Source organism: Pinus tabuliformis, chromosome 4_2, assembly GCF_031772625.1.
Source record: "Pinus tabuliformis cultivar Carrire ecotype Pingquan chromosome 4_2, CPIR1, whole genome shotgun sequence".
Taxonomy (NCBI): Eukaryota; Viridiplantae; Streptophyta; class Pinopsida; order Pinales; family Pinaceae; genus Pinus; species Pinus tabuliformis.
In genome coordinates this window covers 788,721,279-788,730,593 of record NC_142304.1, presented here as the reverse complement: position 1 = coordinate 788,730,593, position 9,315 = coordinate 788,721,279, and positions in this window count along the sequence as shown.

Sequence of the window (9,315 nt, the reverse complement as noted above, 5' to 3'; positions counted from 1 at the left end):
ACTGTTTACTATTTTTATTCATAATGTTTCTGTGCTTTACTCTATCAAGACTTTAATCAAACTCTTGTGTGCATTGCAGATGTTGGTCCTATTTGTCCAGCAGTTCGCCCGAGAGCGCAAGTCGCTGCCCCAGCAGGGGAGCCTGCTAGGAGGGTTATTCTTCGCGACCTTTACGTGTCTGAGACCTTAACAGTTGTGCAGGAGCAGGTTGAGAGCCTTACTCTCGGTATTCCGGATGTACAGATCGACGAGTTACCTTTACAGTTGCAGCGGCATACTACTGGTGTGCCTAGACGATGGACTCGTCTCTTGCGCATGATTGCACAGGCCGTGACATGCTATCATTAGCATCACTAGACTAGGGTGCCCCCTAGCATTTTTGAGTTTTTTGGGTCATGCGACCGATTTTGTCTTGGTTACAGAACATTATGTATAAACGATAAACAGCTTTTATATATATATTTTGATTTTCGGGGTTTATTCTGGTTGAGTTATATGATCCACTTGTATTTATGATTCATTTCTTTTTATAAATGTCGCAAATGTCTATCTAGCACATAGTTTGCTAATGAGTCGGTTAATGTGTTCAAGTTCCTGGAAATATGTTGGTATTGAATTAAATCAAACTTTCTTTCCAAAATCTTAACCCTTAGAAACATACGATAAATAGTTGGATTGCGGATAGAATATATACCATTGAGTTGTAGTATCATGAGTTATGAGTCTAGCCTAACGATTAGTCGTCGTATACCATGGGTGATGGCATCAGAGAGGAGTTCTATCAACGCGCTATACTCAGTGATATTATTCGTTGATTTCCCAATACACACACCTCTGAAACTCACTAACTCGCCGCTTGGATAAAAAATGGCCCAGGCCACGGAGGACAGGTTCCGCGAACTACCACTCGCTCCGTCAGCATATCCCACACATGCCTCAGAAAGGTTTGACATCTACAATAAATTTAAAAAGGTGGATTACTCGACCAAAACAAACACTTTAGCGAAAACAAAATACAACAAAAGCACACAAGTTACTATTTAAGCATAGTAACGCTTGAGGTACAACCCATTGCGGGGTTGCGCCAGTGGAATTCCGTCATAATCTATTAACTCGTAGGCTCCTTTTGCTAACACTCATTTAACAATATAGGGGCCCATCCATAAAGAATTAAATTTACCTGCTCCCAATTTGTCGGATTCTTGGTCGTAAAGCAAGACCAAGTCACCTTCTTAGAAGACACGGAGTTTGACATTTTTGTCGAACTGCACCTTGACTCGTTTCTTATGGGCTTCGTTAGCCAAAGCGACGTCATGACGGGTTTCATCCAATTGGATTAATTCCAAGAAATGTGCCTCTTCTTCTGAAGTTCCGGGGAGGATATCAATTGCGAGTTTAAGAGACGAAATTTCACACTGGACTGGTGAGACTGCCTCCAGGCCATACACGAGTTGGAAAGGTGTGAACCCAGTTGCATTCTTTACCGATGTTCGGTAAGCCCACAAGGCTGAGTACAGGATTAGGTGCCACCTTCTTTTGTGAACCCCGATTATCCTTTGCAACATACGCTTCAGGACCTTGTTGATTGCTTCAACTTGTCCGTTGGCTTGCGGATAATACGGGGTAGAGCTGTCATGAGATAGCCCTAGCTTGGCAGCTAATTCAACCATCATGTGATTGTGAAAATGCGATCCATGATCTGTAAGTATAGCCTGTGGTACGCCGAACCTAGCGACTACATGATTGAAAAAGAAAAGGGCAGTTGTTTCACCAGTGTTATCCAATGTAGGCATCGCCTCGGCCCATTTGGTAAAATAGTCAACGGCGACTATAATATACCCATGCCCCCCGGTCGATGTGGGGTTAGATTGCATGAAATCGATGCCCCATTTGGTGAAAGGCCCAATAGCAACTATTGGCTGTAAAGGTGCGGGTAGTCTTCTGGTTTTGCTATCAAAAATTTGACAAGCATGGCAACTTCTGACTGCGGTTATGCAATCTTTGAACATGGTTGGCCAGAAGTATCCTGCTCGTAAGATTTTTTGTGTTGTTGCATATCCAGATTGATGCCCCCCACGCGCGCCTGAATGACACTCATTCAGAGCTTTTTCGGCCTCCTCATGGGTGAGGCACCTCCTCAGAACTGTATCGATACCACGACGGTAAAGCGTATCACCAATGATCATGTATTCTTTAGCTTGGTATCTTATACGTTTCTGTTCAGAGTGAGAGGTGTTAGGCTTGAACTTTTGGGTTTGGAGATAAATTATGATATCTCCATACCACTCATTGCTTGTAGATATCAGAAACAAATTCTCGTCCACGATTGATTCTTCGGATGTTTCATCATTGGACGACGATGGGAGATGGCACAATAATTCTGCGAAAACTAGAGCTTTCTTTGATTTGGATTTTACAAATTCCAGATCAAACTCTTGAAGGATCGCTATCCATTTTGAATAGTTGCCCCCCAGCAATTGTCGCGACAGTATATAAGTCATGGGGTTGCAATCTGATAAAATGGTAGTTTTCCGAAAGAGGACATAATGTCGAAAGCGCTAGTTTTTCAACATAAGAATATTTGCTTTCTGTATCATTCAAGTTTTTACTTAAATAATATATAGGATGTTCAATTCCATCAACTTATTGAACTAAAACCATCGCAATGGTCGTATCCGCTGCAGCCAGATACAGGTTAAAATCTCTTTGATAGTCTGGGGCATACATTAATGATGCTTTTACTAGAGAATCTTTCAGATCATCAAAGGAAGCTTGCGCCACCTGATCCCAGACGAAAGGTACATCCTTTTTCAAAAGACGAGTATAACCTTTAGCAAGCTCTGCGTAATTTGGAATGAACCCCCTCAGAAAGTTTGCTTTCCCTTGGAGTTTCTGAATCTGAAGCAAATTTGAAGGTGGAGGAAAATTAATGATTGCCTGAACCTTGCAAGGGTCGAGATGAATCCCATATTTAGAGACTACAAAGCCAAGTAAACCACCAGAACCGACGCAAAACACACATTTGTGCTGATTGAGTCTTATCTTGTAGTGTTGGAAATGTAGAAATATCGCTCTTAAATGCTGTGGATGATCAGTCCGCTTTCGCGAATGAGCCGGAAGGTCATCGAGATATGGTTGAACGATGTTCTTGATGTCATGGAAGGCATAATTCATTGCCCTCTGAAACGTCGCCCCTGCGTTCTTTAAACCAAAGGGTAATTTTCGATAAGCGAATGTGCCCCACGGACAAATAAATGCAGTCTTTGACTGGTCCCGTGGGTGGATATTTATTTGATTATACCCGGAAAATCCATCCATAAATGAAAAGATTTCACATCCGGCGCATTCATCAATTATCTGGTCGATGAAGGGTGTAGGGTAGTTGTCCTTCGGACAAGCTTGGTTTACATCCCTATAGTCGACACACACTCTAGTTGTCCCTTGTTTCTTCATAACAGGGACAATATTCGATACCCAATCGGTTAGAGGAACCGGGTAGACGAAACCAGCATGGAGAAGATTTTCAACTTCTGCCTTAATGGGAGCGGCTTTCTTGGGGTGCACCTGCCGAAGCCTTTGTCTTACTGGTTTGACATCAGGATACATCTTAATTTCATGTTCAACGATACTCGAGTCAATGCCTGGCATTTCATCATATGACCAAGCAAAGACATCTCTGAACTCGCGAAAAAGAGCGTTATATATTTCCAGTTCTGAAGGAGAACAACCTTTGCCAACATAAATATTCTCTACAGCATTTGTTTTAGTCGAGATATTTATGGCTACAGTCTCTTCAATATTGGATAAATTTCACTCGGAATCCACCGTATTTACAGTATTTGATAGGAATTCAAAGACTGAAGGGTGATAAAGGTCATTTTGAGTATCTTCTTCATAATCCGGAAGAAGGGAACGATGGTGGGAATCATTCCATGGTGTCCCTTCAATCAACATTGATTGTAGAATTCCTTCGTCAGTTCCATGAACTCTCGACCAAGGATCTAATGAGGTACCATATTCTCTAGACCTATCTACCCAAACGCTTGATGAGCGTTGATTTCGGTTCGCCTCCCATGCCTGGAACATTGATTGCTACAATATTTCTATTGGGCTTGGCGGCAAAACCATTGCATGATCCATGTCGACATCGTCTTCTGTGACCTTCGTGGAAGATATCATGTTGCAGGTTGCTACCAATGCTATTTCTCCTATATAGATGGGAGGTGGAAGCGCGAAAGTTCCCATCAATGTGGGGTCTTTCAGTAGGCCTACTCCGATATCTTGAAGCGAATGGTTGCTTCCATGGATCATGGGAATGCTTCCTGTAACTTGTGAACCATTAGGGAGGAAGTTCTGTTGGTCGACGACCGTAATCCCTCCTTGAAAAGGGAATGCGATCTTCCTAAAATAAGTCGACACTACAGCTGCCATGGCATATATCCATGGTCTTCCCAGTAGGATGTTATAGTCAAGATTCCCATCGATGACTTCAACATCTATTTCCACTATTTTTCCACCTAGTTCAACCTTCAAGTTATTTAGAATACTGTACGGGGTGTACGTCCTTCCGTCGAATGCTTTTAATGTCGTCGAAGATCGCGACAAGGTTGGAGACCCTAGAGTTTTCCAGCAACTCATCGACATGATACATGTAGATGCCCCCTCATCAATAATTGTTCGTTGAATAGTTTTGTTGAGGGCTTTCACTTGAATAAGGAAAGCTAGTTGAGGTGGTAACTGAGGATCGTATCCTTTGTGGTCGAAGGATACAAGATTGGAATCCTTAGGATCAACCCCACCAATAGCCGATAACAACGCCTGCCTTTGGGATGGGCAATTTTGTAGTACCTCAAGAGTCGACATAGCGGATGGTGATTGGGCCAAATCTTCCACTATGTTATAATGCTGCGCTGCTTTGGCGCGAGGATTAAATGTCGACATGTGTACTACTCCCTTCGGCGGTTTTATTGTTAATTCAGGAATGATGGGCGGTACAACTTTTGTCGAAGTTGTTGTCGAACTACTTGGTTGATCTTTACCTCCGTCGTTCGACGGCTGCGGATTCCTGTAATCTTTGTTTCTTGTCGAAATCAAAGCATCATTTTATTGCTTGGAGATCGATAACATTAGTACTTGCGACGGGGAAGCATTTCCACTATCAACCAGATTTTGACCTGGATTGGGAAACGGATCAGTTAACACAGCTGAGGTTTTCGGACTCTTAAAGAATCTTTTAATCTCAGCTCTGTACGGACAATTGGTTGTCCGATGATCCTCATCGCATATCTGACATGGATACTTTTGTTTCCCTTTCCCAGGAGGGTTTGAAGAAGTTTTTTCAGGGGATGACTCACCCTGTTTCTTCTTCTTCCCTTTGTTTTGCTTCTTCTTACTTCCTGGTTGATTGGTTTCTTTGCCTTTATCTGCAGATACGAGATTTACTTCCGAAGCAAGCATTTCTTCTTTTGCATTTTGATTCGAAGTCTTACGGGCTTTCTTAGATGAAGCCTTTGTCGACTTTGCGTTTGCCGTGCCAATCACACCATCGCTGACATGAGAGTCACTATTTGACTTAGGAGGAGGAGGAATTGAGAATTCCGGTCTAGGGGCGTCAGGTATTTTGTCGTAGAGCGTGCCAGACTGAGTGTATACTAAGTCTAGCTATTGTGCACAAGCAATAACTTGCTCCTCTGTTACGACTCCCCCCTTGGCCACATCTTCCGTTATAGCAGGAAGTAACGACTTTATAAACCATTCAGCTAATAGCTGATCGGGAACTTAAGTTTTTACCATCCTGCGACGACGACACCACTCATGTATATGATCGGATATATGAGTGGCCGTCATTTGCTTGAAGTTTGTTAAGATTTCCGTTCCCGTTTCATACCTTATCGGTAATTGAAAATGGGTTAAGAAAGTCGTGGTTAGGGAACTGAAATTTTCGAGAGAGGCTCTAGGTAACTCAATATACCATTTAGCCGCTGGACCCATCAATGTCCTCTGAAAAAGGCGAAGCCTTATCGAATCATTGTTCAGGGTGTTTGATGAACACCACAGATGAAAAGTCATCACATGATTCGATGGGTATTCACCTGGATTTCCATTGAATTTACGAATGTCCGATGGAAGCTTGTGAGGAATCGCTGGCCACCAAGGGGCGTAAGCAATTGGAACGTTTGTTAATCGGTGTAAATCCCGTAATTCTAAAGTTGCCACGAATGGTAATTGTTGATTCAGGTTAGGTGAGGCGTACCCAGGATACGATGGAATCGCCTGAGCAGTAGGCCTTTGCACACCAGCATAATGTAATTTATGTTGGTATGACTGATACGGTTGGTGGACTTGACCACTATAAAGCGGTTGGTTTTGACCGTTTTGAATGTACGGTCGTCCACTGTTCGCAAAGATCTGCTGCTGAGAACCTTGGTACACCTGCTGGAATTGTGGTTGTTGGTATTGCACCAGCCATGGTTGTGAAGCCATGTTCTGTTGCACTATACTAACCGTAGGACCAAGATCTGGGGTAATTGTACCCGTTTGGACCTGTGTCGCCCCACCAGTCGGCGATTGTGGTTGTGTCACAGGGTCAAGGGGTTGTTGCATTACAACTTGAAAAATCTGGGGTTGACATACAACAGACATCATTTGAACTTGTGACACTATTACAATAGCTGGTGTTGTCGGGATGTTCGACATAGGTACACATTGTTGCATAGAATACACAACTCTTGGTTGTTGGGGTAGCATAGGTACCCAACCACTTGTCGTAACTCCAGCATAACCTGAATACTGTTGAGAACTGCCGTATGGATATCCTCCTGGAGGGGGTAATGAAAGGGCATACTTCCCCCCATACGGTAGCAATCTGAAACTCAAGGGGATTGTTTGCCCTTGGGGACTGGATGGCCCAAATTGACCTCCATAGGGATCAATCTGTCGAGTCTCAACATAAGAGTTACTGGGTATTATTCCAGAGGAACAAACTGGAACAGACCACACTGTCGAAATAGTCCCTGGGTGGACTCCTTCTAGCGGTTGCGAGCTAGTTGGGACAGATGGTATGCCGGCAAACATCGTCGGAGTGACGGCAGGTAGCTCTACTGTCACTGTGTCGTTCAACACAATCCTAGATGTCGACGGTTGCTCAGACATTTTGAGTCTATCCAATAGATTTCCTAGCAAATCTACAGGAACTTCCACTGGTGATAGACTAACTTCTGATGTAGAAGGAAAAAGAGTGACCCCTACTCCAAAATGGGTTGGAGTACTTGCTTGCGGATCCTCTACAATTTCCTCTATCGCAATCAAACAAGGTGGAAGAGGAAGACCGTCAGGTCCGTAAAATATTTCTGGTGCCGAAGAAGTGGTTGATTCAACAGCGACAGTTGTTTGAGGAACAAGACTCTCTGGACCGGTTATAGATGGAACTGGTTCAGTAATGCAAGTATTTGCTCTCAGACTAGGATCAGTGTGACTGTCCCTCTGTGGCTGTTGAACTTCTTCAATAGAGGCAGGGTTTCTAGAAATGTTTGGAGTAACCAGAATCTCAGATGTTATCGGAACACTTGTTCTGACTTTGATAGGAGATTTCGAACCGGTTAAACGAGTTCGCTTTGTCCATACTGTTTTCGATTTCAGAGACAAAGACGGTTGACTCGTAAACCTCCTAGAACGACGGGGTTTCAATTGACTTTCTTCCACGATTTCAGATTACTTGATCAACTAAAATACAAAAGGGGAAAGTGTGTTTCCGAATTGAATGAATTTTTAGACGCTTTAGACACAACTTGCTTTTTCACTTTTAAAGAGTCGAGAAAAAGCTAAAGATGACTCTAGTCTCCTTCGATGTTTTAACGAGCCCGAAGTGACAAATGCTCGGATGGACTTTTTCTGTTATAGAGTTTGAAAAAGGCCAAAAGAAACTGCTCTGGAGTTCTAGGCAAAGGGTGTGCCAAACTTTTCGCAAAACCGCAGAATACTTTTTAAGGTAGGGGCAATCGATCTTCCTGAATGCTGTGTTCAGTGCATTGCGATCAGTAGGGTGGCCGACACGGCTTCCTAAGGATAAAGGTTAAATTCCTATAGGGGTCTCCCAATATATACGCGACAGTACATGGGAGCACAATCCGTACTGGTGCTATCGTCCCTCAGGAGGAATCACCCACCTTCCACGAGATCGACAGTCACCAGGCTTAACGACGCCGGAACACGTCTCTAGCCTAGACCTCTATGTTGTGCGTTATGTTGCAAAGCGTTTTTAAGTTCATTCAGTTTATTTTAAGTTGATCTTTTTAGAAGTTTGCCTTTCCGGATCACCACGAGATGTATGGTACAATTCCTAAATGCAGTCTAAGATGATAAGCAAGATTTATATCTTTTCAACTTTGAAAATCCTAGCTACTAAGGGAAAAGAAAGACACCATCTTTTCTCAAAGAGCAATCAACACACTCTAATGCACTTTCCCTAAATCAAGCATGCAAACTTATCAAAATGCAAATGCACAATGCAGGTGTTTGTTTTCCGCTTTCTTAGTATTGATGCCTACAAAGAAAGCTTTTTGTACAACTTTGAATTTGCTTTTAAATGACAAGTACAAACAAGTTTACTTTTTCGAAATCAGAAAGGGTAGAAGAGATTACAACACTTTACGACTTTCGAACTGAACACTCGTTTCGACACTTAAAAGAGACAAACTCAAACCAATAAGCAAAAGCAAATGTATAATCAACTATAAACAGCCAATGAACTCTCTCCTAAGATCATAATCAACAGATCTGAATCAAGGGCTACAGGATGATTATTTCACTCATGCAAAGGAAAACTGTAAATGACGCCACAAACACATAAAAACACTCACAGTCTTTTTGTACAAAAGGAGGCGAAATTTAAGCAGAGAAAAGGAGTTATCAGACTGGTACCTATGCTGGTTGCAGGCTACAAAAAACAGAGATCAAAACAGGGCAACATAGAGCAGAGAACCCCAGCTGCACAAGGGAAAACTGGTTCAGCGCAACCTCAACACTGTGGTTTTGACATTCAGCGCATGTAGCCTTCACGGGACCTGCGTTGAAATGTAGAATGCCTTCACAGCAGTTGCGCTGAAGGAGAAACTCTCGTTTCTCACTGGGTCCTGGGTCACAGATTGCTCAATAATCAACGGTTTCAAGCCAAATCAGAAACAAAAGCAAGGTATAATCAAAGGGATGCTTTGAGAGGGTACTAAGATCTATCACAGAGGATCATCAAATCATTTGTGAGTCCATTGTTCAGATCATAGACAAAATCCAGTGAAGGATCAAGGCAGCAACTGTCTA